Source organism: Ctenocephalides felis, unplaced genomic scaffold, assembly GCF_003426905.1.
Source record: "Ctenocephalides felis isolate EL2017-DRISC unplaced genomic scaffold, ASM342690v1 CF-g0.4_SCAFFOLD_01886, whole genome shotgun sequence".
In the NCBI taxonomy this organism is placed as follows: Eukaryota; Metazoa; Arthropoda; class Insecta; order Siphonaptera; family Pulicidae; genus Ctenocephalides; species Ctenocephalides felis.
In genome coordinates this window covers 153,965,096-153,973,276 of record NW_020538040.1, presented here as the reverse complement: position 1 = coordinate 153,973,276, position 8,181 = coordinate 153,965,096, and positions in this window count along the sequence as shown.

Here is an 8,181-nt window from a genome sequence, read left to right as displayed (position 1 = left end):
ATATTTTTGAATCATTCAAATCGGGCGCTTCGTTTTTTCAAAATTGCTATTTTGCACCCGTATCATTGAAACGGCTGCACCTGCCTTTGCCTAATAGGCATCGAATGTTGTTTAAATTCCAAATCGGTTGATCCGTGCTTCCGAAATCGTATAAAAAAAATTGTATTTGCACATACATACGCGCACACAAACATACACATACATCCAGTTTTTCTAATGTAAAAAGTATTGTATGTTTACATTAAAGTGTGTTCATTAACTTTATTTATCTTAAATATTTCCATGAGTGCATTTATGCACTTGTGTTGAAAAATAAAAATATTTATTATAAAATGCATTTGATAAGAAAATAAGCGACTTAAATAATACATTACACGTATGATTCATGCTTTGAAGAAATAGCAATTATTTTATAAACATATTTGGTGTTGATTTTCTGTGATATATAAAAGCAACGAAAATAGCTCTAGCGATGACTAATTGTTATAATAAATAAATAAATTATTATAATTATGAGCAAAAGTTATAAACCAAAAGAATTTATAGGAGTGCTTGTTACTGATAATAATCCTTAATTTCTCAGAAGTATGATTCATGGAAATTATATTACAAATGTGCCATTTATAATTGTTATTATTTTTAAACATTGAAACTAGCGCTAGCAACTACGCATTATTATAATAAATTAATATATATTATAATTATGAATGCAAGATATAGAAATTAACAGAAAAAATTATATTAAATATAGTTATATAGGGTAGAGCGATTTGTCAAAGTTTTATTCTAAAGTAGGTATTCTACTTATCCAAAATTTTTGAATATCTTAAAATGTATTTTTTTAAATTTATTGTTTTATAAAAGCTCAGAGTAGGCAAATAGTGAAATTAATCCTAAAATTTGATTATCTACAAGATAATTCCATATAAAATCTGTTTATTGCAACTATATTGCTTTTACAATTTCTGGCTAATATAAAATATTATATAAATATAATATTGTAACGTTTTGAAAAAGTTTTATTCTACAATCTTATGTCTATATTTAATAATTTCAAATATTTTGAAATTAATTAAAATATCTAATATATAAATTATTAGAACTATCTAGAACTCACTTTTAAGTTAGTTCAACTACTCCACTTTTATGCTTTCTGCCTAATATAAAATATTAATTTCAACGATTTCGAACAGTTTTATTTTAAGGTCCTATACCTATCTAATAATTTTAAATATTTTGAAATTATTTAAAATATATAATATATTAATTATTTGAACTGTATAGAATTTATTTTTTGAAGTACAGTGCAAGTACTCGAGTTTACGCTTTCTGGCTAATATATTAATCCAAACGTTTTGGAAAAGTTCTATTCTATAGTTCTATACCTACCTAATATATTGAAATTATTTAAAATATATAATATAATAATTATTTGAACCGTATAGAATTCACGGTGCAAGTACTTAGATTTACGCTTTGCGGTTAATATAAAATATTAATTTGGAAGACTTGGAAAAGTCCTATTATATAGTTCTATAACTTTTTAATATTGTTGAATATTTAGAAATGATTTAATACACAATATATTATTAATTTGAACTGTCTAGAAATAATTATTTGAAGTACAGTGCAAGTACTCGCTTTTACGCTTTCTGGCTAATATAATATACATATTAATTCAAACGTTTCGAAAAAGATATATTCTATGGTGTTATACCTATGTAATATATTAAAATGATTTGAAATATATAATATATTAAATATTTAGCTTTCTTGAATTTATTTTTCAAATACAGAATAATCCCATTAAGACGGTTTTTCAGAAACCATCTCAAAAACGCATCTTATGCGAGAAATTGTATTATACGGGATATATGAAATATGTTTCAAAGTGCAAAAACCGAAGAAAAATTGGCAAATTATGCAAAAAAATCGTATAAATCATAATCGCATTAACAGAATTTTACAGCGCATTATTCGATTGCAAAATTCAGTGGTGGGAATTAGTAAATTTGAATCTAGCCTGGTGGGATTGCAAATTGCAATTAAATTTGATTGGCTGATAATGCGATAATATCAGACCAATCGCATTTAAAGACGGGCGGTGATTTACGCGACACATACAGAGTCGCATTGAAAATAGATAGGTGCATTTTTTAAAAATTAATAATAATTTGAAGTCAATTTGCTAGAAGACTTTTGATGTGATATTTAGACATTATTTTGCAATAAAGAAGAATTCACAAATAAACTGGCATTTGAAAGTGCACAAACAGGAAATAAAAAAAACACATTTAGTATGGAATTTAAAAAAAAAACATATAAAATATCGTAGTGTGTAACACAATCAAGGATATATCAAAGTATAATATATTTCTATATAAATAAAAATTATTTTCTTGATTTTTTTTACCTTATTCCATCGAAATATAACCCATAGTAACTCCCTACACATCAATAGTAATTTCATAGAAATACAACAAAATTCGTTAGACAGATTTTTTTTCGAACAACCCAATAAATTTTCAGCAGTATATAAAACCATATTCCATATAAAAAAGCAGTTATAATTTGATAATTAAAAAAAATTAGGTACCTCAAAATTAATACTACTTTCTAATTAGAAACCTTTCTAGACCCTATCCTGTGGTCATCGTGTGTGTCGCAGCCACTAACACTTTAAAATTCACCCACACCACTTTACACGCACGAATCAATACATCTTAATCTTCTATATGAATATGAAATTTAATACCGAAGTGACAAATACAATTGCAATAGCACGAAAAAAATGTCACCACTATATTAAGACGCGACCAGAAGAAATTTTTCATTCTCATTTGTCAGTTCAGTGCAAAAGGATCTGATCAATCAAGAATCACTCACCTGTGCCAGAATTTCTACTTGGAATCTTCTACTCGGCTTGGAAGGAACCTGTGGGAAAGAGATTTAATGTGAAAGTTTGAAACTCCTTTTACTTCAAGTTAGTAAAAATATTTTATTTAAATTAAATTAAATTAAAATTTTGATTTTTCTTAGAAATTTTGGATTTTTTTTACAAATTTTGACTTTATTTTAATTAATATATGTTTTATGTCAAACAACTAAAATAAATTTAAATTAAGTAATATTCAGTACCAAGTAATAATTAAATAAAATTTCAAGATTTTTTTTAATTCAAGTCAAGATTTTTTAAATTATTTTTTAATTATTACTCGGTACTTATAAAATATATGTATTTAGTATATATGTTAGATTAAGATTAGTTGATAAATTTCTCGGCGCGATACTTAATTATTTTCAGGCGATTTTACGACGTACTTCAAATTTAATTTTCGATATTGTAACTTAGAATATTTTTGTTGAAAATAAATGATAATAATCGGTCGTTAATAAATCGATAAAATTTTATAACAGATTTACCGCGTTATGATTTTTTCGTCATTTTTTATAACTTCTCTTACGATCATAAAACTTAAAAAAATTATCCCAAAAATTTGCGAAGATTAATTATATTCTTTTAAAAATCTAGGCACTTATAAAAATTTATCGGATTTTTTTTTGTTGAATTTACGCAGACAATTTTCTTATGACTTTATCTTTGGCGGTATTGTTATAGAAATTCTGTCCGTGGTATGGGTGCCACTTATTTAATTTACTCTTTCCCTGTTTAAAGATTTTTCACTTCTCAAACTAATGGTCCCACAATCTTGCGCCTAACTATTACTCATTTCTCCTACAAGTAGAGCACCATTTACTTTATCCAGACCTTTTATTTGTTCAAACTTCCTTTTGATGGCGAGTTTAGAGTCTTTTTTCAATAAGGGTTTTATCCAATTTCCTTTTTGTTATTGTATCCAGAATAATCTGTTTCCATATTACTCTCCATCCATGACTTTCTCGGTTCCTTTAATCTTAATCATTCTTCTTCAGAATCGCATATCTATCCAGATTTTTAGAATTATATTTGTAATCTTGTCCGATCATCATATCTTTTTCTGGCTTGTCCAGCACCACATATCGAAGTTCTCGATGTCGGCCTTCTTCAGAGTTCTAATTTTGTCTTATCAGTTTCTTCTCAAGCAATCACTATCCCTATCATTTTCAGTAGAATTTGTTAGAGTCTTTGTTTCTGATCCATATAAAGTAATACTTCAAACTTAGCACTTTCCCAATTATTTTCTCAAACCATCACCATCGATATCATATTCAATAGAAATTGAGTCTTGGTTTCTGATTCATATAAAGTAATACTTCAAACTGAGCACTCACCCAATTTTTTTTTTGTCAAGACATCACAATGCTATCATATTCCATAAAATTTATTTCCCTCGCGCCGTTCACTTGTAACCTTGTTCTGTTTATTTTACCTTTTAAATTTTCCCCAGCAACACACATCAAATTTCTCGAAGCAATTCTAAGCGGTATTTCTTAAGGTCCATGTTACTGATTCATACAAAGCCATAACTTACTTAAACTCAATATTTTGTCAGTTACTATCACCTTTATATTCAGTAGACTTTCTTTTTCTCAATCTCCTCTTTTCTATCTTTGACCGTTCATTTTATCTCTATCTTATTTCTCTAGCAAATATCAAAGTTCGCAAAGTAATTTTAGTCTATTTTCCTTAGAGTGCATGTTTCTGATCCGCACAAAACCATAAGTTATACTGAACAATTTATCAGTTTTTTTCGCAAATCATCTTTATCTTGTTATCTCTATCAAATTCAGTAGAACTTGTTTTCTTCTAACTTTTCATTTGTAACCTTGTCCGTTCGTTTTAACCTTTGTAACCTTTTCCCTCTAACTCTTCAATTGTAATCTTGTCCTTTTATTTCATCTTTTCCTATTTTCTCCAGCACAAAATATTAAAGTTCTCGAAGTATTTTTAGTCGATTACCCTTAGAATCCATGTTTCTAATCCATACAAAACCACACATCCGACTCAATCAGCAATTTCTCGGTTTCTTCGTCAAGCCATCGTATTCAGTAAAATATGTTTCTCTAACCTGTTCGTTGATTTCATCTTTTCTTTTTTCTCGAAGCAGTTTTCTTCGGTATTAATTAAAGTTCGGTCGTAATTTAAGTCTGTTTTCCTTAGAGTTCAAGTTTCTAATCCGTATAAAGCCATACACCAAATTCAGCAGTTTTTCACGTTTTTTCGACTACTAGTTCTGAGTTTGCTTGTCATTAGCGGCCTCTATTTCGTAAAGCTTTGTTTGGCACTTGCGATTTATTGCCCTGAAATCGTTTACTAATTGTTCTTATTTTTTACATTTTCCAAGTATCTGCCTTTTTCATTTGTTGCATTTGGTATTGAAGTATCAATCAATCATTAAATGATTCATCTCCTATGGGATTTTTTGGTTCTTCTTGACAATTTTTAAAAAAATTGTTGAATTTTCTTACAGTACATTAACTTTTCCTCGGTACATACAGAATAAAATATCAGACCTTTCATTATAAATAATATCTTTTAAAATTAATATAAGCTGATTGTCAAAATGAATTTTGAACATTTGTTATAATTGAATAATTACGGCAAACACACAAAACTTAATTTGTGGTCTTGTAGAAATTCCCACAAAAAATGTTACATCATTCAAAACTAAATTTTCGTATGTAAAAGAGCATAAATTGTATTCGTCGGGTTAGAATTATTCCATTTAAATTTTCGGTGTTTAAAGAAATGGCTTAGCCGATCGATTATCAAAAAACAAACCATAGCGAGTACTTATCAAGTTTCATCAACTTTTAAATTTTTGAATTCGATTCACCGTTTTTGACAAAACGTCCATGAAAAGTATAATTTTACGTCAAAAATGCGCTGCAAATATATTATTAGGCTTAGCGCATATCTCGAATGAAAGTTTTTTTTAATATTATTTATTAATGCCAAATTGTTTTTCTAGGAATAACAATTGATGGTAAAGCTGTTACATTGTCTTTGGAGTAGAATCTGCCTTCTCATCTGGGAATGGTATCTACGCAAAAACAGGTTAGTTCTAATTCTAAAATTATTTCTACCTAAATAGCATACATAAAAGGCACTTCAAACCGTCTGATTTAGTTTCAATTGATGGAGTCAAATTTTTACTGAAATTAAACATATCGCAATTTGAATCTTAATAAGATTACATTATAGTTACTTAGATGTATGATACAATAATACCTAAGCACTATTCGAATCGATTTTCCTTGCAAATCTAAGCATAAACTATGCAAAACAAATTAACGCGATATTAACGCTTTCGCTACGAGCGACGCCTATGGCTAACATCTGCTTGACGACCTGTGTGTACGAGTGTCATTTATAGATGACATTGAGTGTGTAGATTTTTACCTCACAAGATTTATTATGAGTTGAATTGACAATTCTAATTTGTTATTGAAATATTTATCTTTTTAGAAGTGTAATTATGAGTTTTTTTTAAAAAAGCGGTTGGCTTGTTGACTTGTACAAAAGTGTCTTTTGCGGAAATCGCTTTCGTAGCGAAAGGGTTAAAATTCAGTACAGAGTTTGCCATACTTCAATTGATTTTCATATATCTGTTTTCACAAAATAAGGGTTTTTGTTTAAAATAATATAAATTGATAGTGATTTTTAAAAGAAATTTGGAAATCTAAAAATCAAACCCAGTTTATACCATCTTGTAAGAATTTTACTCGTATAATTAAGTATACTGCGTAAAATTAAATTTGTTATAAAAACTGCATAAAATTGAAGACCGACGTTTAACAGTCCTTTCGAATTTGCCTTACCCGTATATAGGAATAAACATTACTGTCCATAAAGCTTCGATAGGGCCCTGAGAGTCTACAGACAACCTGCAACATAGGATTCAAAATCAATCAAAAACAAACTACAACTTCTAAACAACTACTAAAATCAGCAACATGGATGATGATTCTGATACTAGTAATAGCGATTACGGAAGCACCACAAGCAGCGACAGCTATGAAATGGAAGACCCAATTGACTCGAACAGTGATGGAGAACTAGATAATCCTCGCAAGCCCTTCGTCCTGAACGAAGCTGGCCCTTGCACCAGCACCAGATGTTGTGATGAGAAAAAGGTTACCAACCGCGAGTGTTACATCACTGCAAATGCTAGAGTGAAAGAGATTCGGGTCGAAGATCGCAATTTGCTTTGCTGCCAACGTGCCCAATCTATGCCCCGCCGAAATTTTGAAGACATTGCACGCCCAGATTTGAGCGACTATGAGCCCAGAAACGATCCTGTGGCCAGAGCATCCCCAGAACCATCAAGAACGCCAAAAAGAGCTGCTGGTTCCAACATATGTATCAGATTCCCGGCAGTGCGTAGACAACAGGGTAAAAAGCGGAGATTAAATAATGATGGATGTATTGCAAAAAGGTATTATCCAGGGTTGGCTTTTAATTGTGGTGCAAATAAAATACAACTGAATGATTGTGATGCATCTTATGATAAATTCGAACATACTTTTCGACCACGAAGATCAGCCTTTAGTAGCGATAATTCTTCTTACGTCCATATTGCAAGGGCTGCGGCTGTTCCTGAAAATGAGCCACGCGAATTTTCATGCCCGAGATATTTTTCTCTGCATTCTCCGAGGGGTTAACCTGGCTACTAAATCATCATGGTATTTATCATAAATTATAACATCAGTATCGCAAATCAAAAATAACGACCACTGTCAGAAACAAAAAAGTTTTACCACCTTCTTCTTAAATATGTACACCAATCACCAAAATCAACGATTTCATATGCAACAGAAAAAGGGATAAATAACTATGGTATAAACAACAACTGTCTTTGTCTTTCATAAAATATAATTAGTTTAATGCCGAAATATTCACACCGATTATTCAAAATTTCTTATACTCGTTTTTTAAGTATCGACTGTCCTACTACTGCCCTCTTATTTTTAACATTTGCTAAACAAATGTTAAAAATAAGGAGCAGAAGTAGCCCTAAGAAAAATTACAAAATTATTAAGTTTCAATATATTACGTAATATTATTAATGCGACGCCAATAAAACAATTAAGTATCAAGCTGTTAATGTGATATAAGCTATTTTAAGGTAGACCTATTGAGGTCCGGTGAATTCTCGTGCCGTATATATATTATATATTACATTAGTAATAAAGCCGCGAAGTGTCCGTACTAACTAATCGTATTTTTAATGGATGAAT